General features: G+C 37.8%; 1 protein-coding gene across 3 annotated transcripts in view; it reads left to right on the plus strand.

Annotated features, from left to right (window-relative positions):
• The first annotated feature begins 17,191 nt into the window (after positions 1-17,191).
• Positions 17,192-26,671, plus strand: part of MAPK10 (mitogen-activated protein kinase 10) — a 351,818-nt gene continuing 342,338 nt past the window's right edge. For 2 of the 3 annotated variants that reach the window (XM_029236032.1, XM_029236029.1), the window contains exons 1-2: positions 17,192-17,656; positions 22,181-22,295. The gene's annotated coding sequence lies outside the window, so the exon portion shown is untranslated. Of the gene's footprint in view, positions 17,657-18,422; positions 19,220-22,180; positions 22,296-26,671 lie in introns of those variants that run through there. The other variant, XM_029236033.1, reaches the window with a different exon arrangement.

A 26,671-nucleotide genomic window follows, 5' to 3' on the forward strand; every position in this document is an offset into this window, starting at 1 on the left:
TCCTATGTCCTGAACTCGGCTCTCCCACTTCAGTGGCTCAGGCCTGACACCATGCCAGCACACCAAGACCCTGTCAGCCATACAGCTCAGAAGAAAAGGCAGAGAAAAGAAAGAAAAAACAATAATTAAAAATAATAATTAAAATAAAAAAATAAGAAAGTAATAAAACAAAAGAAAAAGAAGAGAGCAACCAAACCAATAAACGAATCCATCAATGATAACAAGTGCTAAAATCTATAGTAAGATAAACATAAAAATCAGAAATAAGTCAGTTGCAGGCAGCAAACCCCAAGTCTACAGTTGCTCCCAAAGTCCACTGCCTCAATTTTGGGTTGATTTGTTATGTATTCAGGTATTCCACAGATGCAGGGTACGTCAAGTTGATTGTGGGGATTTAATCCACTCTTCCTGAGGCAGCACGAAGAAATTTCCCTTTCTCTTCTTTGTTCGCACAGCTCCTGGGGTTCAGCTTTGGTTTTGGCCCCTCCTCTGTGTGTAGGTTACCCTCAGGCTTCCAGGTACATGGGGATTTTCTTGCCTTTTGGGAAGTCTGAGGTCTTCTGCCAGTGTTCAGTAGGTGTTCTGTAGGAGTTGTTCCACATGTAGATGTATTTTTGGTGTTTTTTGATGTACTTGTGGGGAGGAAGGTGATCTCCACGTCTTACTCTTCTGCCATCTTGAAGGTCTACTTCTGTTGCCTCTTTTTTATGGAAAGTTCTGTTAAGCCTACATTTACTTGTTACTTACTCCATGAAGACTTTCTTACCTGTAAGGTAGAACTGACTGTTTTCTCCTTTTAATTCATGGAATATGGTTACATTCTTCTCATGCTTAAAAGCTTCTTGAGGGCTGGGTCCATGACAGATTTATATGTATCTCTCTGGTGCCTATTCCAGTCCCTGGTACAAAAGAAGTGCCAAATAGATGTTTAGTGACTGAATGATATCTGCTTTTTGTAGCATTTTCAAGGATGTCAGAGCAAATGTGTAAGATAGTTGCACTCAGCAATTCACCAAATATTTATCTAGTGTACCTACTATGTTTCAGACATTGTTCTGGATGCTGAGGCTATACCAGTAAACAAAACATTGTCCATATCCTCATACATTTTAGAGGGGAAGACAGAAAATGAACACATAAACATTTACTATATCAGGAAGGGGTAACTGCTGTAGAGAAAAACACAGCCACCAGATAAGGGATAGAGGTGATGTGGGTGGCTATTTTAGAGAGGCTTGCCAAAAAGTCCTCCTAGAAGCCCTTTCCATGAGTTCTGAATGAATTGAGGTACAGATAACGCACATATTAAGGAAGAGAGTTTTAGAGGGGAGAAACAAGTGCGAAAGCCATGAAGAGGAAGCATTCTTGACTTTTTTGAAAAACAGCAAAGAGGCCAGTGATGGCTGGAGGGAGAAAGGAGCTAAGGAGAGAAGGGAAGAGAATAAAGTCAGTGAGGCATCCAGTAGTCAGAGCCTGATAGACCACTATAAGGAATTTGCATTTTATTCTCAGTGTGGTGGAAGCAATTGTGTGTTTTGCATGGGGAAGAGACATGGTATAATTGATCACTGTGGTTGCTCTGGGGAGAATAGACTATGGGAGCAGGAAGAGAAGCTGAAAGATTGTTTAGTTTTGCTAGGGCTGCTGTAGCAAAACACCACAAATTGAGTGGCTTAAGCAATAGAAATTTATTGTCTCATGGTTTTGGAGCTAGAAGTCCAAAATCAAGGTGCTGGCAGGACTGGTTCCTTCTGAGGTTGTGAGGAAAGAGTCTATTCCAGGCCTCTCTCCTTGGCTTGTAGATAGCCATATTTTCCCAGGGCCATTTCACATCATCTTCCTTCTAAGACTGAGCAGAACCCTGAGCATGCCCCCCACCCCAAGTACAAAGACCCTTCCATGTCTCTTGCTTCTTGTTTACAGAAAAGCTGTAGTCTCCCAGGCCTCCCTGAGTCACAAAAAAGTAGGCTCAAGCAGCTAATGATTAGGACAATAATGTCTGATGTATATTCCTGAGTTGTTTTATAGATACTGTAACTGCCACCAGAGCGAAAAAGCTAACTGCATGATGAACAGACTGCAGCCATGACATAAACTGCTCCTTCTTGAGCAATACTCAGTCTATGGCTGGCATAGTTCCAGGAACTGACCTTAAGAGAATGGGATTAACACTATTGCTTAGAGTAATCTATGTCTTTGTGGGCATCGAAATAATTGTAGCTTGTTCTGCCTATATATGTAAATGGGCAAGTACAGCTGTCAGCAAAGAGATGCTACAGACACATGTTGATATCTTCAACTCTGAGAATACAGCGCCCTATGTTTGCATGAAGAAGTTACAGAAGACGGACCTTTGCCCATGATCCCAAAGAAATGGAATGATGTTCTGACAAGTGGGGATTTGTGAGCAGCATTTGGCAGGAAAAAACTCTTTGCAGGAAAGAGCTCTCTGCAGGAGGCACCCTTTTGTCTTGTCACTAACCTTAAACCAGTCACCCCCAAGCTCTATACATCTCCAGCCCTGGCACACCTTTCAAATCTTGTAATCACACAATACCTTGCCTAACTTTTCAGTTCTTTCTGTAGATCAATGAAGTAGAAATGAAGACTAAGTAATTAACAGATGACCAGATCGCTTCCCTTCAGTAATCTCACGAACAAACTGTGTGACCAACCTGTGAATAACATCTAGAGGAAGATCACAAGAAGTCGATGAGCCTGCACGCAGTGGCGGATGGTGATGGCTCTGGCCCCCCATCTCAGTGATGAACTGAGATGACTTCCCTTCTTCTCTTTAAAACTTTCATTTCATTTTCATTTCATTTCACTTTCATTTCAAGCAGAATATTCGGAGGTGATTTTGGGGGACACTGAGTCCACCATCTCCCCAGATTGCCGGCATTCTGATTAAAAGCACCTTTCCTTTTTACCAACATTTGTCTCTCTATGGAATATTGATTTGTTGAGTGGACCTGATTTGGTAACACGTCAATGCATGTCTGTCTGTGTACAAATTTCTCCATTTTGTAAGGACACCTTGTTCTTAATGGATTAAGGGCCCACATTGTATTGGATTTGAAGGTCATTCTACTCCTGTATGACCTCATCTTAACTAATTACATCTGCAAACCATCTGGACTCTATTTCCAAATAACATCACATTCTAAGGTACTAGGAGGTTAGGACTTCAACATATCTTTTTTTTTTTTTGTGGTGCGCGGGCGTCTCACTGCTGTGGCCTCTCCCGTTGCGGAGCACATGCTCCAGACGCGCAGGCTCAGCGGCCATGGCTCATGGGCCCAGCCGCTCTGCGGCATGTGGGATCTTCCCGGACCGGGGCACGAACCCACGTCCCCTGCATCGGCAGGCGGACTCTCAACCACTGCGCCACCAGGGAAGCCCTTCAACATATCTTTTTGAGGGGACACAATTCAATCCATGACAGAAACTTTGAAACACTTGCTCCTTATATTGTTCATACTTGATTGTCTTATTGATTCACTGATTCATTATTTTTCATTCCTTTAACAAATGTGCATTAAGTGTTTTCCAGGAACTTTTGGTATGGTGGATATAGCCATAAGTAGACAGAAAACATTCCTGCCCTTATGAAACGTACACTCTGAGATAAACACTCCTTCCTCCTCCCAGTAAGATTTTAGATCACCTAGCCTTTCAGGCTCTGTTCCTCTTTAACCAAGGTCTGAAACTCAATTGCAAACTCCTGACAGCAGAAGCTCATTAGGAGGCTCTGTTGGTGGCTGTAGTTGATCACTATGCTCATTGCTATAGGTCAGCTTCTCTGCAGGATGTAGTGGAGTAATAGAGCTCTCCTGGAAGCTGTTGCGGCTATGAACATCTGTCTTCAGAGATCTGTGCAAGAGTTGCCTTAAATCAAGGAGAATATGGATGGCCTTCACTATCACAGTTCTAGTGCTAACCTGATGGGAAGACAGTTCTTAGGAAGTGGAGAAGCTTCATCAAAGTCCTCCTCAATCTCTTAAAGATAGCTACCTCACAGGGAATGACTGGCTGCTGTAGAATTTTTGATGAGTCCAAGGTCTTTAGTTATCCATGACATGCTGGACATTCAGCCTTGGAAATGGGTGCCTGCTTATAAAGCCGTCATGTTTCTCATTGCCTTTGATGGGCTACTCTGGAGCAGAAACCCCGAGCAAGGGTCAGGAGGAATCTAAGAGAAGGATTTCCCACAGGATGTTTGTCTCTTGTGGTTGCAAGGTGTAGAATGGAGTGATCTTCACTCTAGTGGTTCAATTATGTTGAACTTAAATGATTTTCTCTGTTTTCAAAAGACATGGCAGAATGTGATCCTCTGCAAAATACTTGTTTGGGAGATTCTGAATTAGCCTTGGGATAGTGAATGGTTGGTTCTTAGAATATCAAATGCTAGGAACTTTAGACAACTATCTTAAAAAGGATATGATTGATTATTTAAGTCCTTACATAAGTATGATTTCTTCCTATTTCTTTTTTACCAAGCACTATATTAGCTGTTGTGGATGATGGGATGTCTGAGACAAGCTCTCAGTCTAGTTGAGAATGTAATCTTAACAGCCAACTTACACATGTGCTTTAGACAAAAATTTTGAACTGTCATAGTTCCTTTCTCATGAAGTCTGAATATGGTGAATTGGAGTCCTCATATTTTAGGAAACTTTTTGTTGGGTTTTACAAGTGTTTACTTAGCTTTAGGCCTCAATTTCATGATGCCTCCATTTCCAAGTGGAAAAATCAGGATACTCTTATGTTATTCACTTAGATAAAATAATGTCTTATTTAGGGGTGCTATGTGTGTGTTTTTTGATATTATGGAATATATTTTGACCAGATTTTGAGTTGGGAGTAAAAAAGATAAATATATTCCATAATACTACCTGACTAGACCCAAAGATAAGTCTTGAGACTATCTAAGGAGGAAAAAAAGGGAATAATTCCCTTTATTTTGGAATCTTTTCCTTTATTTTAAATGATTACTGGAGTTCGAGTTGGCAAATCTCAATTCTTTCTACCAAATGAGTGTGATTAGTTTCATCAGTAGAATGGGATAATGCCCAGGATAGAATAAGTGTGAAAGGCCATAGCACAATGCTTGGCACACTGAAGATATTATTTTGTGTTAAACTGTTGTGAGACTGAGGGAATTAATTTGTACTTCTATCCACTGTGTTAGATTGACAATAAGTTCACAGAATTCATTACAGAAAATTGTGAGAGGTTCACACAGAAGGTAAGGGGATACTTAACACGATGGATTGAGAGAGTATTTTCTACTGGACTGTTAAATTTCTTGCAAATTGAATCTAGTTTCCTCTGAATTTTTATATGTTTTGTAACTCAGACTTCATTTGTGATTCATCTCTCCCAAATTCTTCACTAGAAGCTGTTGCAGTCTCTTGGTGTTATTTGTGACAGTGAGTCACCTGGCCCATTTCTGTGTTTAAAGTATTCCTATTTGTGTTACATATATCTTTAGTCAGTGGTCTCTTCATTACTCTAAGCTAGTTCCTTCTCTACATTCCTAGGAGTTTCCCACAAACTATATTACTGACTATGATATGTGTGTGTGTTGTGTGTATGTGTTGTATGTGTGTGTATGTGTGTGTTTTGTGTATGTGTGTGTGCATGCTTGTGTGTTGGTGTTGTATGTGTGTGTGCATGCATGTGTGTATGCTGTGTGTATGTATGTGTTGTGTGTATGTTGTGTGTATGTATGTATGTGTTGTGTGTATATGTGTGTGTTGTGTGTATGTGTGTGTGTTGTGTGTATGTGTGTGTAAAGGAAAACTTACTTCTATTTTTCTCTACTCATACTCATAACACTTTATAAGTCACTGGTGTAACTCTGTGCCCCTGACCAGTGTGGCACTGGTGTCACTTCTGATAACGTGCGGATTTTTCCCTCAGACAAGCAATTCTCTGACACCAGCCTGCAATTCAGTTTGATTCTGACACTAACTGGAGTTAGTGCAGAGCCCACTGATTAGGGCTAAGTCCCACAAGACTTCCCTCCACTTCAGCTACCAATCACAAGTAGTAGGTCCCCAGGTTACCCACAACGTCTGTCCAACTTGGCTACAAATCAGAGGTTTCCAAGAACCTCTCCTTGTATTCAATCATTTGCTAGAACAACTCACAGAATTCAAGGGAAACATTTATGTTTATCAGTAAGCGGAAGCTCTCTGAATTCCATACTTCTGGGATTTTTTATGGAGCTTCATCACATAGGCATGACTGATCATTAGCTTAATCTCCAGCTCCTCTCCCCTTCCCGGGGTATGGGGGGATGGGGCTGAAAGTTCCAAGCTTCTAATTATGACTCAATCTTTCTGGTGACCAGCCCACATCCCCAAACTATCCAGGAGCTCACTAAGAGTTTCCTCATTAGAACAAATACTCTCCTAATACCCAGGAATTACAAGGGCTTTAGGAGCCCTGTGTCAGGAACCAGGTTCAAAGACCAAATATTAGAACAAAAGATGCTCCCAGTGTTCTGATCACTTAGGAAATTATAAGAATTTTAGAAACTCGTGCCAGGAACAGGGTGGGAGATGGGAGAGAGGCAGAGAACAATATATATATTTTCTGTTCTTTCAGTGTGCATTTCTAAGGCTTCCCTGATCACCCCAGCTAAAAACTCTCCTTTTTCCAAACTTTCATTGGTTTATTCCCACTGCTCTAATGATTTAGCAATTAAAAAACCTTGCTGTATGATTATTCAAATCCATGCCTAGTAAAACATTGACCTCCTTGAAAGAGCAGAAGCAATATCTGAACAAGTTTTGTCTTACCATGTATAGTAGATGTTCAGTGACTGTTTACTGATTGAATGAATACTTGTTTGTCTTTTTGTGTTCATAACACCGTGGCATTTCATTTCTATAAATGATGTCTTCAATCAAAGTATACAGCTGTGTTTGAGAGACTCCTGCCAGTATGTTTTCTACACTGTATATAGGAAATGGGTTTTCAGTTTAGGAACTGTAGCTATTTGAAGAGATTGAAATTTTGTCTCTTAGATTCGCACTTCGCCTAAAATCTTTGCTGAAAAAAGAGCAGTCATGTTCCTTACAGAGGAACACCAGGTGTTCTATTAGCTGCTGCTGTTTCTCAGTAGTTCATAGTCATATCATATTTTTAAAAAGCTGTGTTACACTGTTACACTACATCCTTGAAGGGCTTCTTCTGCCTTCCTTCTTGGGGGTTTCTCTGCTTCTGCTCACAGGTTGTATTGCCCTGAGTGCCAGTTTTCCATATGTACTACACAAGGCAACAATAACAAAAGGACATGATTAGTGCTCCCATTTTGAATGTGTAGTATCCTCATTGGAGGATATTACTTTTATAATTTAAGCTCACTAGCATTTCCCCCTTAATCTCTCAATGTAGGAACTTCAGTCAGTTATGCATGTATTTAAATTCTGGTGCATCTAGTTATTAGCTGTGTGATCCTGGACAAATTGACTTAAACTCTAAGTCTTAGTTTTCTTATCTATAATGTAGGGGTAATAATCCCACCTACCTGATGGGACAGTAGTGAGGACTGTGGTCATGTAGCATGGGCCCAAGCACACAGTGGATGATCAATAAATATTAGTGAGATAGTGATCAAGAAATGCTGTGAGCTTGGAGCTGATGTCTGTAAATCTAGCCTAGTGCCTGGGACAGAGTGTGTTCTCAAAAGATAGTAGCTAGTATTATAGTAAAGATGTTTGTGATGATATTGGTGATAACAGTGATAAAAATGATAGCGACTATGACTTTATCATTGTCAAGTAATATTTATTAAATGACTCAAAAAGCCAGAACTGACTTCAGCCATGTATCCTGTTCTCTCTGCCTTACATTTTCATTTATAATATAAATGTGTGGCTTGCATCTTTTGCCCCATAGACAATCTGGTTGAAGATTTTCCATTTCTCCTGCTACTTTCCTGCTCCCTTCAACTAGGGAAGTATTATCTCTTTACTCTCATCCAAACATGATATGTTTTCCCTCACTTTTAAATTCATTCTCCTTAAATCTGCAACTGTCCAAATTCTATTCATTGCTCAAGAATCATCTTAAGGCTCTCTCTTCCATTATGTTACAGAACTATAATTATCATGTAATCTAGACCCAATATTTTACAGTTGAAGAAACTGAAATATAGAGAGCACCTGCACATCTTCTGGGTTGTCAGTCATAGTGGAACTAGAACTTAGATCTCCATTTTTATTGGACCGTGCTTCTTCTCAACATATACAGGATTTAAGGTCCATGTTTTCAGCATGGATGCCCATGTTGAGGTCTTCCCTCTCTGAACTAGAGACTTAATTTTTTTATCCTATGCTTAAGGACTTATTAGAGATTTTTTTTCTCTAGTGGGCCAGTCTTGACTCTGCAATAAGATCATGAGCTTCTTTTTAATGTCACCATGTCTTGGCCTTCTTTTTCAAATCTCCAGCACAGTGTTTTGTACTTATATGCTACTCAGTGATTTGCTAACTGAATTGATTTTAATTAAATTGTAAGAATGTTACGCAATTCCAACAGCTGTACTATTTTTTTTTTTTTTTTGCTTAGTTTTCTTGATCTGGTTCTCTATTTCTTTCTATATATTTGAAAGAGTATATCTCTGAATATCTGCTGACCAAGTAGCTGAATTTTCTCTGGGAAATTTTCAGGGAGGCTTGCTGATGTCCTGAATACTTTCTCAAGTGTAGACTGCCAGGTAGGCTCAAATTCCTTCAAGTTTATTATTAGTTCCATAGTGCTGTTTCAACACTGCAGAGTAGCATACGATCAATTGCACCTCCTCATGTGTATCTACTTTAAGAACATTATCAAGCAATAGAAGATGAATGCTTCTGGGGCACTGCACAATGTTCATAGCTTACAAAGTCATACCAGGAAATTTAAATTTAAGTGTGTGTTACATCTTTCTTACTGCAGATGGATTCAGTTGAATATTGATTGACTGTCATGTGCCAAGGGTTGTGCCAGGCACTGTCATATACGTCATTTACTTTGATTCTCACAAAAATTCTGTGAAGCCAAAGTTATTACACCCATTATGTCGATGTTTAAATTAAGAAATGGAGAGGTGGGCTTCCTTGGTGGCGCAGCGGTTGGGAGTCCACCTGCCGATGCAGGGGACACAGGTTCGTGCTCCGGTACGGGAGGATCCCACATGCCGCGGAACGGCTGGGCCCGTGAGACATGGCCGCTGAGCCTGCGCGTCCGGAGCCTGTGCTCCGCAATGGGAGAGGCCACAGCAGTGAGAGGCCCGCGTACCGCAAAATAAATAAAGCAGATTTAAAAAAAAAAAAAAAAAAGAAATGGAGAGGCTATGTGGTCTGTACAAGTCACACAGACAGGAAACAGGGTAGCTATTTGAACAATAGATTTAAACAGAATCTGTTGGTGAGTCCAATACTCTTTCCACTATCCAGTATTCCAAAAAAGCTTTAAAAGTATTTATACTTTGTTTTATAATTTTAAAAATTTCCTGTACATACACAAGACTTTCATTGAATTTATACTATCATCATTCCTATATCTTTGTAAATTTAGATAATTTTCAAGATTGGATTCCTATTTCCCTGTCTCCCTCTTGAATATAACATTCCAATAAAGGTTAAATGGCATGGTTAGTATACACAGAATTTTTTGGTTAATAATTTGAAAGTCTTGCAGGCATAAGCTGTATATACAAGTTAATGCTGATGACTTTTTGGTTTAAAAATATAAGACCAAATATATCAAATCCTGTATTATATTATTAACTCTGATTACCGTTCTTTTGATTGTTAAGGTACTATCACTATGCATTACTATTATGTAGCCTATTGTTCTATTGCACAGACCCAGAATTCACTAACTAATTTGGTGATTAAAAAAACCTTCTTACATCAGTGTTTAAAAATAGGCTCTCTAATATTAGGAAATTTCATTTAGTGGTGAAGAGGATCTATATCTATAAAAAGGATATTATTAACCTTTTATCTTAAATTTAATTACAAAAAATTGGGCTTGTATTTTGTCTCTTGGTCTGCCTCAGTGGCTGTTTACCTTCTGAGCACTGTGGTGGCAAGTCAGAGTCAGTGGAGAACAGCCCTTTTAGAAATCCTGCCATGTACAACAACACAGATGGACCTTGAGGGCATTATGCTAAGTGAAGTAAGCCAGGCAGAGAAAGACAAATACTGCATGATATCACCTATATGTGGAGCTTGAAAAAAATTGAACTTATAGAAACAGCGTAGAAAAGCAGTTTCCAGGGGCTGGGGGGGGTGGAGAAAATAGGGAGAGGTTGGTCAAAGGATACGTACTTTCAGTAATAAGATGAGTAAGTTCTGAGGATCTAATGTATAACATGCTGACTGTAGTGTATAACACTGTATTGTATAGTTGAAATTTGCTGAGAGTAGATTTTAAATGTTCTCACTAAAAAAAAATCGGTAAATATGGTATGTGAGCTGATGGATAGTTTTAATTCAATGGGAAGAATCCTTTCACAATGTATGCATACATCAAGTCATCACGTTGTACACCTTTAATATCTTATAATTTTATTTGTCAACTATACCTCAATAAAGCTGAAAAAAAAGAATAGTCCTTTTAATGAAGATACGAATTGCTGCGGAGTTGTAAGAAGTTGAATTTCTAGGCCAGATTCAAATATGATCTATGGTATCTCCATGCTTCTGTCATGCCTCTGGGCACTGCAGCAAAACCAAGGATAAGGAAAATTGAAATTGCTGCAGATGTACATGGATTGAAGTGTGGATAAACGTGAGGATGTATGGCAAGAATAACTGTTTCTTTATCTCACACACCAGCTTCTGCTGGGATCTAAGAAAAGGCAATTTTCTATTAGCATGATTGTTCAAAAGACAAATACTCTAATTAGATTTTTTTTTTTTTTTTTGCGGTACACGGGCCTCTCACTGTTGTGGCCTCTCCCGTTGAGGAGCACAGGCTCTGGACGCACAGGCTCAGCGGCCATGGCTCACGGGCGCAGCCGCTCCAGGGCATGTGGGATTTTCCCGGACTGGGACACGAACCCACATCCCCTGCATCAGCAGGCGGACTCTCAACCACTGCGCCACCAGAAGCCCTCTAATTAGATTTTTTAAACTGTTGCTACCTGAGGAAGTTTAAGCTACTTTGATATTATTTTTAAATAGAATTCCATCCCCCCATAATCATTGTAAACTAAATCTAGACTTTCAAAAAAGTCTACCAGGCTACTGAAAAGCTACCGTTTTCCAAGCAGCAGATATTCTGCATTTATAATCAAAGTATGTTTAACCAAAAAGGGATATAATTTAGCTAGTTATGGGTGTTGCCAGTGAAAAAAAATCAATGCTTTTATAAGCTTAATAAAAGTTGGTTCAAAATACATTTTCTGCCACTGAATTCTAACAATAGTGCTCTGTCCACTAGGAAAAACTTTCAGCGGACCAATTTTATCTACTTTCTTTTGACGTGAACACAGTTGTTTCCCAAATGTAAAATTGACTCCTAAGCAAGAAGAAAATTATAAGTGAGTGCAACATGACATTATACATTTGTCAAAACCTGTAGAACTGTGAAAGACAGTGAACCCTAATATAAACTATGGGTTTTGTTAATGATAATGTATTAATATTGGTTCATCAATTGTAACAAATTTACCACACTGATGCAAGATGTTAATAATAGGGGAAACTGTGGGGAGGGAAGCAGGGTATATGGGAATTCTCTGTTCAATCATCTTGTACACCTAAAACTACTCTAAAAAAATAAAGTCTGTTAATTAAAAAGGAAAGGGAGTGCAGAAGTAGATTCCTTCTCTTTCTGTGACATTGAAAGGTCACAAAATTTATTCTTTTTAAAACCATTAGGTTTAATTTAATTTTATTTTTTATTGAGTATAACTTACAACATTACATTAATTTTGGGTGTACAACAATGATTTGACACTTGAATATATTGTGAAATGATCACAATAAGTGCAGCAAGCATCTGTCACCATACATAGTTACAGAATTTTTTTTCTTGTGATGATCACTTTTAAGATTTACTCTCTCAGCAACTCTCAAATATGCAATATGGTATTATTAACTATAGTTTCTAGGCAGTATATTACATCCCCCATGAGTTATTATTTTATAACTAGAAGCTTGTATGTTTTGATCTCCTTCACCCATTTCACCCATCCCCCCTGCCTTTGGCAACCACCAATCTAGTCTCTGTTATCTATGAGCTTTTTTATTTGCTTGTTTTAGATTCCACGTATAAGTGAGATCATATGTATTTTCTCTGTCTAACTCATTTCACTTAGCATAATGCCTTCAAGGTCCATCCATGTTGTCACAAATGGCAAGATTTCATTCTTTTTATGGCTGAATAATATTCCACTATGTATATATATACCATGCCTTCTTTATCCATTCACGTATCAGTGGACACTTAGGTTGCTTCCATATCTCGGCTATCATAAATAATGCTGCAACGAACATGGGAATGCATATATCTTTTCAAGTTAGTGTTTTTGTTTTCTTCAATTAAATACCCAGAAATGAAATCAGATTATATGAGGAACCATTGATATTTTAAGTTCACTACACTGAAGATTATTATGACCATGGTAAACTGTTGGTTATGTGTTTCATATCCAAGTAGAATGATACAAGATATTAATTAAAAATTGCGTTGTGGAAGTTATTTTGAGATATAAATTTTGATTTAATTTTAAGAAATTTAAATAGTTTTTTTTAACCTCAAGGTTTCTCAGTGCTTTTAATTTAGTAATGTGCAATATGACTTTCCAAAAGGGAGATACTGTTTCTGAAAGTTTTAAATTGTGGAATTGTTTTGCAAAGGACAAGTGTTCCCCAGGTGGAAACATCATGAAAGATACATGGCTGACCTTCTGAGAGAAGACATTATTATATATGTTGAAATGATAGTGAATCTGAGTCAACACTGACTCTCTGAATTCCCCTCATATTCATTCACTCCTCAGTTCATTTATAATTTTGCTTGTGTTTATAAAACCATTTGCATCCTCTTACCAGCATCCTAATTTATAACCTAAATATCTAATTGTTGAAAGAGTAGCTAGGTGACACTCCTCTTCAGCAGCATCACTGTTATAATGACCTCTTTGACTTCTTTTGCAAATTTATTTGCAGGTGGAACATTTAACTCTCATCTGAGGGTTCAAGTCCATTCTAGACTCTGGGCTAGGGTGGTCAACCTTCCTGGTTTGCCTGAGACTGAGGGGTTTCCTGGGATGTGGGACGTGCTAAAACCTGGGAAGTCCTTGGCAAATGAAGACTAGTTGGTCTCTCTACTCTGGGTCTGATTTTGGTAAGAGACCTTAGTACTGTAGTTGGTTTTAATGCTAGCCTCCCATGAAAGAACTTGAGACTTAGATTCAGAAATTGAATTCTTACTTAGCAGTCCAATCTCACTGACTTGATTCTTTTATGCTCCCTTATTCCCGAGTCCTTTGCCATTTACTGTTTGTAAAGCCAGGTCTTCAGCATCTTCATTTCCTTCAGTCTTGAGTCCTGCCATTGAATTATAGTCCTTACAGAGGAACCTGGGAATCTAGTTCTTGCCAGGCTTCTCTGAAAAAATCTCTTTTTTAATGTCTGACTTCTCATTTCTTGTTTGTTAGGTAAACCTCCGTCAATTGTCTGCCTCACTTCAGCGGGGTTGCTGTATCTCTTAAGATCCTGGTGACCCTGAGTCTAGCCCTTCCTATTGCTGGGTCTGCTTGGGTTTGCAAAATCAAGACTCAAGGTATAGGACCAGATTTGCAAGTTTAGAAACTCTAACTTATTGTTCACTCAGAAATTTTCTTCTTGGGAATTGACTTAATTTTTTAAAAACAGCTATTTAATTTATACAGAGTGAAGGCACTGGTCTTAAAAGCTAGACTTTGAAGAGTTTTGACAAATGCTTACATTTATGTAATAACTCACACCTCTGTCAAGATGTCAAACATTTTCATCACTATAGAAATTTCCCTCAACTGTGTGGCTCCCCCAGACAATCATAGTTCTGATTTCTATCACCATAGAATAGTTCTGTTCTAGAACTTTATATAAATGGATTTATATAGTAAATACTCTCTTTTGTCTCATTTTTTTCACATAGCATGTTTTTGAGATTCATGTATGTTGTTGCATATTTCCATAGTTCATTCTGAAAATGTAATATCCTCTCATTGAGGACTTTAAATGATGAGTTTTGGTTTTATCCAGTAAGGAGTAGGATCTATTTAGGTGTCATTTTTTTAAACTAACTTATATTAAATGATCTAATTTTAGGAAATTATTTTTTCTGTGGTGTATAAAATAGATTTAAAAGAACATTTTAATCATCTAAATATTACTGAAATGAGTAGGCTGAGAATTGAAGCCCTAAATAGTAAAATACACCCCAATACAATGTTGGCATCTATCACTCTGTCACTTGTGCCTTCAAGAATTAACACCTAATAGAAGAAAAGTAAATGGTTTTAGCCTATTCATAGTTGTCATTCTTTTTTCATTGCTGAATAGTATTCTATTACATGAATATACCATAGTTTGCTTATCCATTCTTCTGTTGGTATACTTTGAGTTGTTTCCAGTTTTTACCAATTATCAATAAAGCTGGCATAAACATTGATGTATAACTTTTTTTTTGGTGGACAAATGTTTCTATTCTCTTAGGTGACTATCTTGTTGTCGTACTGTAGGTGTATGTTTACCATTAAAAATCACCAAACCATTTCCCAAAGTAGTTTTACCATTTTATGCTCCCACTAGTAATGTAGGAGAGTTCTGGTTTCTCCGTATCCTACTCAATACTTAGTGTTGTTAGTCTTTCCAATTTTAGCCATTTTTTGTGAGTGTGAAATGGCATTTACTGCAGTTTTAAGTTGCATTTCCCTGATGACCAATTCCATTGAATACTTTTTAATGTACTTATTGACCATTTATATATCTTCCTTTGTCAAGTCCTGCTCAAGACTTTTGCCCATTAAACAAAATTGTTTTTATCATTGAGTTGTAGGATATTTTTATATAATCTAGAGTTTGTGAATATCAAGAATATTTTCAGATATGTTTACCAAGAGTATTTCCTTCTAGTCCGTGGCTGTCTATTCATTTTCTTAATGGTTACCTTGGAAGCTTTTAATTTTGATCAAGTCTATTTTTTTTCTATTACGGTGAGTACTTTCTGTGTCCTAAGAAATCTTTGCCTACTCCAAGAACAGAAAGCTATTTTTTCTTCTAAAAGATACATTTTATTCTAATAGCTTTATAGATTTTGGCTTTCATGTTTCAGTGAAAATTTATCTTGAATTAATTTTTGTGTTTGCAACGTGAGGAGTTGAAGTTAATTTTTTCCTCACTGATATCCAGTTATTGGGAATTGACTTCTGATATCAAAACTTAGAATAAAGTAAATTAAAAGCTGGAATGCCAATTACATTGTGCTATATAAAGTTATTTGGCTAATCAATACATATTTTTGCTTGAGACATAGTTGTCTTGTAGGTAGGCCCATTGCCAAGATTAAAAGTTAATAATCACCTGCTTCTTGTGGAACTTGAAATTAGAACAAAGCAACCTCCAAAAACATCTACTGGATGAAAAAGAAAACTCATGCAAGACTTTTTTTCTAGATTCCCTCCTGAATGAAATTATGGCAGCAGCAAAAACACAAAACCTGATGTGGTCCTGCATGGTTTTATGATGTGTTTCAGTGTCTACAATCACTGCTTGGTTTATATTTTTTGCATGTTGTATCCTTTCTGTTAACATGTGGTAGAAGCTCCTTATTCATGTAAGTATGCTAGTTCCAAAATACAGTGTAGAGTGGTATAAAACTCAGTCTTACTTGGTTGCAATTGACAGACAACCTACTGCAAAGTTGTTTAAGCAAAAAAGGAATTTGATTCAATTATGTAACTTGAGAAGCCCAAGGGTTGAGGCTGGTTAGGCCATATATGTAGTGAAAATTTCCCTTAAGTAGAAAAATATTTTTAAACAGTTAAAAAATTTTGGTAATTAAAAAAGAATAGTGGAAGTAGTCCACTGTTCTGAGCTCTCATTCTAGAGAACTAATATTTATAGATTAACATTCTATATTTAAGAACCTATGACATCTATATCTATATATGTATATATATATATATTTTTTATTTTTTTATTTTTTGCGGTATGCGGGCCTCTTACTGTTGTGGCCTCTCCCGTTGCGGAGCACAGGCTCCGGACGCGCAGGCTCAGCGGCCATGGCTCATGGGCCCAGCCGCTCTGCGGCATGTGGGATGTTCCCAGACCGGGACGCGAACCCGTGCCCCCTGCATCGGCAGGCGGACTCTCAACCACTGCGCCACCAGGGAAGCCCTATGACATCTATATTTAAACATCTATATTTAACATTTAGCAAACTATATGGAGACTTAAAAATATACTCTAACAGTCAAAGACAGGACAGATTACTTAAATAAAATTGAGATATCTGTCCCAAATAGTACTCTAACAATTTGCATCCATTTCCTAAAGAATTATCCCAATTAAAAAAAAAAAGAACCCTCATTTGTTAACTCAAACTATTGGTATTTTCTTTCCACATTCAAATTACAATCTAAGAATCAGTTTGCTGCGTTTGGTTTAGTGGGTATTTATTCAGGATTTTTATGAAAGATAAGGAAACAGAGAAGAGGAATTGTGCCGTTCAAATGACCTCTGTAGTCCAGGTGGGAACCAAATGCTTACTTTGCTTCTGAGGTTATTACATTCTTGTTTGTTTTGACATTTAGAGATACTCCATATCTCTCTTTGTGCTGTTTGCAAAAAGCTGAGCTGGTTGAAAAGCACAGATTGACTATATTTCCAATGGTGTTTTGGTCTGCAAGAATTTGTTTCTCAGCCCTGCTGTGTGCTGAGCTAGGGCTGCATGGAGTGGGGTTGTTTCTCCCGGTTGTGCAGCTCCCGGGTGTGCAGACTGGCTGCCTGATGTCGTAGCTGCTAATAATAGCTGCCAACGAACCCTGTCCCTTTCCACTTTACCTGGTCCTCTTTTCATTGGAAAACACAGTAGCTGTAGCCGCACATAGACTTTTTCCTCTTTTCCTTTCTCCCTCTTACCCCTCCCTAGACCTCTCTGGGCTTTGACGTCACGTGTGCTCCTTTTGGTTGCCATAGCAACCCCATTCCCCAAGCCCTCTGTCTGTCTCCTCTGGTAGGTTCCACAATGGTACAGGCAGCATCACGCTGCACAATGGTTTCCAGACAGTGAAAGAGGGTGATTCAGCAAGCCACTCTTCTTCTTCTTCTTCTTCTCCTTTTTTTAAAACCTCCCCTTCTCTTTTTATTTTTATGGGGGTGGTTGGTGCTTGTTATATGCTTACCTTTTTCCTTTCCTTTTTCATTTTTACACTATTCCTTTTTTCTCCTCACCCCTCAATTCCTAGGGGCTTGAGTGACTTTAGGATTGGCTTTTCTTGGAAATCACCTGTCCATCATTAATTTTAAACAATTTCCCCACCTCCAAAGAATCTATTCCTTATTACAGTTTGGAATGTGGTTAATGAAAAACAAGTAGGGAGGATTTCTGGGGCAAACACTGCTGGATCAGGATCGTAGTTCTCAAGCACGGAATGGTAGGTGGCTCTTTGCTCATTTTGGGTTCTAACCTGTTTTATCTGGAGGGTGGGGGTGATGTCTATTGATTGTTTCTGGTGGGGTGGGAGAGTGAGCATGGAAGAGGGGGGCAGAGATGGGGTGGATAGGAGGTTAATGAAGTGAACTACCTCTGAGGCAAGAAGCCACCAGCCTTTCCTTCTCTGCGGAGCATCTCTCCCCAGACTTGGGCATGTTGAAACCTTTCTGTTTGGAGTGAGGTTTGGCAGAGGGTGGGAGGGAGCATTTTTACTGTGACCAGGGATTTTTAGACCAATGCAGAGCTACAGAAGGGAAGAGAAAACCAGAGAGACAGAAAGAGAGAGAGAGAGAGAGAGAGAATGAGAAACAGCTGTACTTGTTAGAAGTGCTGACCTCAGTCCCAGATCTAAGAAATGCCATGGGTTCCGTAAAACATTAAAAAATCACATCTTTAAGATATGCAGAGTTTAAGTTATTCAAGTTTACTTCCTGAGAGATGTAGCTTAAATAAGTATTTTGGGGCATATTTACATATTTTAGTTCAGGAGTGGTATTTTTAGTTGGAAAACTAATGGCATTACTCTTGCAGAGACGCTCTAGGCTAAATTTGGGCTGGGAAGAGGAACACAGAACGGGGGTCAGGTTAGAGATAAAACATTGGCACTGCAGTTGCATAGGTAAGGGGTCCCTTTAAGAAAGTGATCTAGTCACAGCAGGCAGCATTTTTTTTTTTTTTTTTTTCTTCATGGCATGGTTCCCAGGTACTCTGTACTGGGATACTGTGTCCCCTAGAAATGTCAGAGCTCATTTGAGAGAAAAAGATATATCATCAAAAATGAGCATGGCAATGTATTTAGCAGAATTTATGTATTTGTGCCTGCAGCAAAATAAATGTGATTTATTGGAAAATCTTCAAGTAAATCAAGACTAGAGCTATTTAAAGAAAATTACATATATATATTTCTCTTTTCCCTCTCCCTTTAAGTCTAGAGACTGAGTCTCTGTTTTTACCCCCTTAAAGGCATAATTTCCTAGGGTACTGTAATTTAACCACAGAAAAAGAATGGCTTATCCCATGGCAGTTGGCTCTGAAGCAATCACAAGGTTGTTTACATGGGCTGTCTTTGCTGCAGAGCCTGACAGTGTCTTTACAGCAGCCCTGCCTGCTTTGGTGTGTTGACAATAACTTTTATGAACAAACTGGATAGAGTCAGGCTAAGTCCTATGGGACAGGCCACAGTTCAGACTGAAGGAAATTGGGTCTAAGTGCACCAGGCATTGCCAACCCAATATCCAATTTCTCCCTCTGTCCCTAGTCTGCTAGTTGTCAGACCCTGAAAGACCTCACAGAATCCATGATCCATGTATTAAAATGGTTGCAGGAAAGGCCATTTCTCTCAGAGAGGCTTCTGTAAATTTTCTGCCTTGGGTGAATTTTTGTGTTATAAATATAGACAGTGATGCTCATGCTCATGAATGAGCTCGCAAGCTTCCGACTCCACTTTGGAGCCATTGGATTATTGGGGCCGGACAGTTTGGATGTAGCAGTTTTGCTGTCTCTGGTACGTATTCCCTCTACCTTGATCTCACTCTTAAAATTGATATAAAGTCCTAGATTAGTTTATTTTATCACAAAAAGCAAGCTGGATTTTCTCTCCTTCACAACAGCACTGGAAAATCCAATGACAAAGGTGGTATGACCTTAGGTATTAAAGAGTCTGCATGCTTCCTCATTTGTGCATCACTCCCTCTTGTTATTGCAAGGAATCTTTAATTTGACAATCTCCTGGTGTTATAAAATCTTCACAGTTTTGGTAAAAAGATTCTTGATGATGGGCAGTAAGAAATGATATGCAGAGTGGGAAAAATCAGCTGCTTCCGGCTTCCTGCTTGCCTGCCCCAGAACAGCATCTGCTGTGGGGAGGAGTGTGTTTGCCATGCGGGAAGCCGGGGCTCATGAACAGATCCCAGAGGGACCAAGTGTGTTTTTGCTGTCATTGTCTGGTACGTCTGCAGCTATTTGTATTTAATGGTTTCAGAATACACGGTCAATAATTTTCAAGGTTAAAATGAACTGAGAATTGATGGTGGATGCCATAAAATATATGTAGATTTTAAAATTACAGGAAAATTCATAGGATTTCCCTTGTTAGTGTATCCTATAGGAATATCATTAGCAAAAGGAATCTGCCTAATTTAAGTAATGTGAAAAAGCCTCCCATATTTAAAGGTAAAGCCTCCCATATTTAAAGGTTTTTTTTGTGCGTGTGTGTGTGACTTTATGTAAATGAATCTTAGTGGAAAAGTCTTTTAATACTGATGATGGATAAAGACGAATTGGGTTTTTCTTGTTAACTATGAGGGCAGATGCTCTCTCTTCCTGCTCTACTTCTGGCTGTAGGTCACATTTGTAGCTATAAGACTTTACATGGAATTGGTGTGTTCAAATTGAATGATTGCCTAGGTGCTAATGAGAATAATGGACTCCTTCAATTAGAATAAGAAGTAACAAATTGGCATTTTAGATTCTTTCTCTGTTGCCCCTACTATTTCCTCTTGCTGTCTCTTTTAAGCTTTTGGTTGGACACTGCAACACTTATGCAAAAAAGAGGCACAAAGTGTCCAGGAATGACAAGAAAGGAGTACAATGCTGTATTTGTTGTAGGCTGAGTGCTTCCTTCCTACCATACCATGCTTGCATCTCTTACACCTTCTTCTGAGGACCAAGGATTCATGGAAAAAGTTGGGCCTATAGACTACTGGGGGAGATGCTTATTGATAAAGAACAAAATCCATTTTTTTTAGCATATTAGAGATATTTGTTGCATTACATAAATCTGAGATGAGACACTGCTGCTGATTCAGATAAAAGATCTTGCTGCATATTGATTGAAAGAGAAATTGTAATTTAGAATTGGAGCTTGGATTTTCAGAAATTTACCTATCTGTACATATTCTCATAACCAAGTTATAAGAAAATCTCTATGTTTCAGGTTCTGTTTCTCCCCCCTCTATTTAATGGAAGAGAACTCCATTTCTAATTGTGAATCTTGGTAGAAACTCTAAATGGAGACTTCAGGTGATATTGAAAATCCTTAAATTGAAAGAAACATTTTTAGTTTGAAAAGTGGACTGCAAGTTTAGGATTATTTTTGATAAAGGATTTTCTAGTTGAATTGACATTTTAGATTCATAACAAGCCACTATGGCCTTTCTCACTGATCTTATCCCTGGTGACTATGAGATGTAAAACTCATAGGCTTATAGAACTAATGCTCCTAGGAATGGAAATTAAAGTTTTGAATGGAAAAAGAAAGGACTGAAGTTTCCTTAGAAACGTTTTTAACCCATAGTTACTCCAAAACCCCATATGCACCATAATAAACAGGATTTTTTCTACATTGTGTGTGTGTGTGTGTGTAATTGCTTATTCCGGGGCTTCCTGTATTCACTACTAAATTATAATCTCTGTCAGGGACTGACTGTGTCTGCCTGGTGCATAGTAGGGGCACAATCAATATTCCTTGAACGAATGTCTCCCATGCACATAGTTCTCTAAATACTATGGGTGAAAGAGTTTGGGAAACTGTAACACAGTTTCTGCCATTTGGGAGCTTATAGTCATTTAGGGAGATGAGGTTAAATAACAAAGATGGTATATGATCAAGTGTCCATACTCAATACATATAATAGGAATTCAGAGGAGAAAGACATTTACCTCCTCTGAAATGGTGGTAGGCCACACTGGGATTGTTGCGGGGAGGGCAGGAAGATGTGGTGTGGGAGGGATTCCAGCAGCAGCAATTGTAAGCACTTGGCCTGGAAAGGGACTCTTATTGGAGCACAGAGGACGTTTATTTGGGGCATGGTGACCATACTTTTCCAAACTAGAAATCAAAAGCTGTGGGTTGATAATGGGTAGAACATTGGAAACTGGAACAGTCTTGGAGAATTGGTCCGGTATAATGTCGAAAAGTAACAGTAACAGACTGAAGTTACAAACTACTTTTGTAACTAGATCAGATTATGGAAAAACATACATAACAGGTCTCTTTCTAGCTTCAGACCAACTTCAGTGTAGTTTTATTTTACTTCATATACTTCAGAGATTTCCAAACTTCTCCTTTAGCCATAACTCTGTAACCCACTGTTCCAAATGAACCCATTGTTTTTAAATGAGAAGCAGACTGTGCAAACATGTTAACAGGGAGCTGTCGCAGTTGAAGCTGAATAGGGTGCCTCCTAACACAAAACCAATCCATATCAACCAAGGTAACAATTACTAATTGGGCTTATATTCAGATTGTAAAATTCCAACTATTCTGGTGTCGGTAACAACCAAGTTCTTGTGTTTGTGATAAATTTGAACAGAGTGAACTACCTTGAGATGTTTTATTCCCTCCCCCTGTGTCCCATCAGCCATCACCCATTGTCTTTGGCAGTGTTTTGATTTTCTAAATGCAGGTGAAATTCTTATTGAAATGTTAAAATCAAACTTGGCTGTGTTTTTGCTTTGATTTTAGGCTAGCTTGAGAAACACCAACAGCAGGACCATCTCAGATCTTTGTTATGGCAACTCAGGCAAGAAGCTGTTGAATTAGACCCATTTCCTGTAGATGAGAAACCATACAAGCAGTGGTGAGTTGCAAATTTAAAAATGTTCCTTAGCAGGAAACATGTGATCTATATAACCAATTTAAATAGTGCATGTGATTTAGTGTATAGATCGGAAAGAAATACTGCTCCAAATAATGTCAACTAAAGAAGTGAAAGTCAACAGGACAGAAAGCTTAACTGATGGTGTGGTGCTATTAATACCACATGCAGGAGCTACAGGTCTTTAGGTGCATAAGTGCATCGTATAACACCATGATGCTACCACCCTGGATGATACCAGCTTAAGTAAGGTGACTGCAATGAATAATTTCATGAGGCTGCATAACAGTTGGGTAACAGTATTTTTCAGTGGCTTTTATTATTTGCAGCATAATTCTATATTTTACTGATTCATCCTCTCTAGTAGAAGAATTGGTTCTGAGCTAAATTATAATGCTTAATTCCTTTTAGGAATATATATATGTATATATAGGGCATATGTAATATATATTAACATAACATTTAGATCTTTAGACATAAGGGAAGAGAAATCAACATCACAGTTTTATAAAGCTCAATTTGTGGACATTTTAGCCTACAAATTTTTTGCTTAATAAAAACAGTATTAAAAATAGATCCAGTTGCTTTGCTAGTTGGAATAATTTTAAAATCTTCTTATTTTATAAAATATCAGCACACGCAGGCAGAGTATATTTTTTAATCAAATACTTGATGCTTCATAGTCACCAATGTCAATAATAAATAGATTCCAGCAGAGATGAACTAGTTATAATCCGTCAAACAACATCTTTGAGAAATAAGAGTATGACAGTGGTGCTTGTAAGACTCCAAAAGAAGCTGTTTTGAACTAGTGATCAATATCTCTCTTTCATTTGTTTAGTGGCTTATATAACTCTGAGTATGTAGGCTGCCCTATGAATCAATGCATAGCCCATAACTGCAGAGCACTGATGAAATTAACCCTATACTTTCTTCACATCATGATTCTCATTACAGTCTGCTTATAATTATATTGAGAAAGCAGATATAATAGTCATCACTATGCTGTGCGTAATCAATATGTATTAAATGTGTTTGTTATGACTGAGAATCATATGTAATTGCCAGTAATCAACAATTTCAATTTAAAAGAAGGGTGATTTTTTATGGCTGAACTTAATATTTTGAGTTATGTGTGCCTCCCAGTGATGTAGAAAACATATATTGCCCCATCTTAAACATATATTCATTAAGCAAACATTTATTGAGAATCCATGGTGTAGATATCATCCTTAGCTCTTGGGACAGCTGAAAAAGACAGTACCTGCCTTAAAGGAGCTATGTTTAAAGAATGTGGCACTTATGATAAAGTATGCCATTAAAAAAGGGAGTTATTTCTAAAGAGTGTGGTACTTATCCACTGCTATTAAATGGGTGGACATTGGGTGATAAAGGAAGTGCAGCAGAGGAGAGTCTAAGACAGATCGGATGGGGATTTGTTAAGGAAGGCTTCCCAGGGGGAGTGATATTTTAGCTGAATGCTAAGGGCAATAAGAGGTTAGCTAGAAGAAGGGGAGCAGTGAGAACATTTTTCAAGGGCCCAGCAACTTGAGAGAGCCTGGGTGTTTGGAGCACTAGATGCTATTTACTATGCTGGGGCATAAATGGGGGTGGTAGAGATAAAGCTGAAGAGGAGTACAGGAGATATATCATGAAGGATCTTTTAAACAGAGCTAAGGAGTTTGTATTTTATTCCAAAATGAAGAAGCTTTGAAAGATTTTAAGTAGAATGACATGATGAAATTTATTTTTTAGTAAATATCATGTACCTAGAAGAGTGTATAAAACAAATGCAGTTTAAGGAATAATTATAAAGCAAACCTCACATAACCACCATTCATATTAAGGAGCAGACTCCCAGAAAGCCCTTTGTGCTCCTTTAAGATCACATGCTTTTCCTTTCCCGCTAGAGGTAACCATTACCCTGCCTTTTGTCGCGCTTATTCTCTTACTTTTCTTTGTAGGTTTTCAATCTTGTAATCATAGTAGTATATAGTGATATATTCTTAATCACCTGATTTTTTGAAACACTGTAAGATTCTTCCATGTTGATGTATGTAGTTTATTCATGTAACTTATGTAGTATTTTACTCTATGAATATATCCAAATTTACTTAGCCATTATTATGATAGACATTTGGATTATTTCTATATTACTTATGTGTGTGTGTGTGTGTGTGTGTGTGTCTGTGTGTATATATATATATATATATATATATATATATATATAAAATAACCAGAGTTATTTATGTACTAAGTAAATGTTAAATAAATACCTTTACATATAATAATATTAAATATACATATGATACTTTTTATGCACATATATTATTGCTCATAGATTCTAGTATACATGTATAAGAGCTTCTCTAGTATACACATCAAGGAAAGGAACTCCTGAGTTTGGGGGTATGTGCACATTCAGTTTTTCTAAATAATGCCAAATGTTTTCCTCAATTGGTTGCCTCAATTTATATTTCCATCAGCAATATATAAGAAGCTCTATATCCTCACCAATACTTGTTTTTTAAGTTCTTAAAATTTGCTGATCAGGTGGGTACCTAATTGTACTCATGGAAGTATTAATTTGCATTGTGCTGACTACTAATAAAAAGCACATCTTTTCATTTTTTATTGGCTATTTGATCTTCCTCTTTTGTAAAGTGCCTGCTCAAGTCTTTATGAGACTTGTCTTTCAAAATAATAACTAGCATTTATTGAGTTCTTACTGTGTATTAAGCACTGTGCTAAGCACTTTACATTTAATCTTCATATCAACCTTATGATTCATAGATAAGGAAACTCAGGTTTAGAGAGGTTAAATAGCTTGCTAACAATCACACAACTATGAAACAGTGGATTTAGCATTTAAGCCCAGGTCTTTCTGACTCCAGAGGTCTTCAATTTCTTGGATAGTGTCTGGAAAGAGATTAGATTAGAGCCAGAGAGAACTTGTAAGGTGCTATTGCAGGAATTCAGCTAAAAAATAATAAGGGCACAAACCAAAGAATCATCAGTAGGACATAAGTACAAAGCAGCTAGACTCAGTAATGAACGTCATGGGTGAAGAAGAGGGAGGATTTTAGAAGTCTCAAGTTTTAAGGCCTGTTGGCTAGGTAGATTCAATATTAGTCATACAATGTATATTTATATTCCAGGTGTTGTGGTAGTTTTAAGAATATGTTTTATGATTCCATGATTCAATGAGAGATGAAGTTAATTCACAGTATTATAAAGTTTAGGGTTTAAAGAGACCACAGTGTTTTTTGGGGTCAACTCTTTACTGTTTTAAAATGTGGAACTTGGTGTGAAAAGAGGTTAAGTGTCTTGTTCAAGATCATATGTTACTGTTAGGTTAAGAATAGACACCAAGCTGGCAACGAATGCAAAGAAATAGCAACTTGCTTGATTTTTTACATTAATAAGTTAAAATAAAATCAACTTACTTTATCTCTTAAACATTTCTCACATCAGTTTCCTTTGAAATAAATCTGTTGCTACAGCCAAAATTAGGCCTCATTATCATTGTTAGCAGGCTTACTTAAAGTAGTCTAGCATATTATCTTCTTGCTCATGATTCTACCAGCTCTTATTTGCAGTTGTTACCATGTGACTGCCCTGCTTACTTTGATATGCTCTGCGGCCTATGTAATAAATTCCCTTCTACTTAAAATATACCATACTCCCATCCACCTCCAGTTTAGGAATTGATGATCTCTCGAATTGCCTGGGGACACCAGTGTGCTTCAGTCTTATCATGCACTCAAGTGTTTCTTACCTCTGTGATTTACTTCATACTGTCTATTCCGCCTGTACTCACCCCACCCCTCCTTTACTTAGTCATTATTCATCATTTAAGACCTTTGCGATTCAAAGAGGGATCTGGGGACCAGCAGCACAGACATTATCTGGGAACTTGATTAGAACTGCAGCATCTCAAGTCCCACCTACATCTACTGACTCAGAATCTTTCAAACAAGATTCTCAAGTGATTTAGTGTTTGGAAGTGCTGCTTAGACTCACTTTAGACTTCATCAGATGTTATCTCCTTCCAGAAACTTTTCCTGACTCCTTCCATTAGGCATTCCTTCCTGGTGTTCCCACCGTAGCCTATGCATGTCTATCTCACTGCATTACCAGTGTGTTTTATTAACTGTTTATGTTTCTGTCTCTCCACCTTAACCTGTGAGTAATTTGAGCCAAATCTAATTATCTTTGACTTTTCCATGCCTAGCACAGTGCCTGATACTTGGTAGTACTGCATGAATATGTGTTGAATGGTTGACAAAAGAAAGAAGAAAGAGCAAGATACATCTATCTATCTAGATAGATAGATGGACAGACAGATAGATAGATAG

The sequence above is a fragment of the Monodon monoceros genome, unplaced genomic scaffold, assembly GCF_005190385.1.
Source record: "Monodon monoceros isolate NGI ecotype Baffin Bay Population unplaced genomic scaffold, NGI_Narwhal_1 Super_Scaffold_20, whole genome shotgun sequence".
Taxonomy (NCBI): domain Eukaryota; kingdom Metazoa; phylum Chordata; class Mammalia; order Artiodactyla; family Monodontidae; genus Monodon; species Monodon monoceros.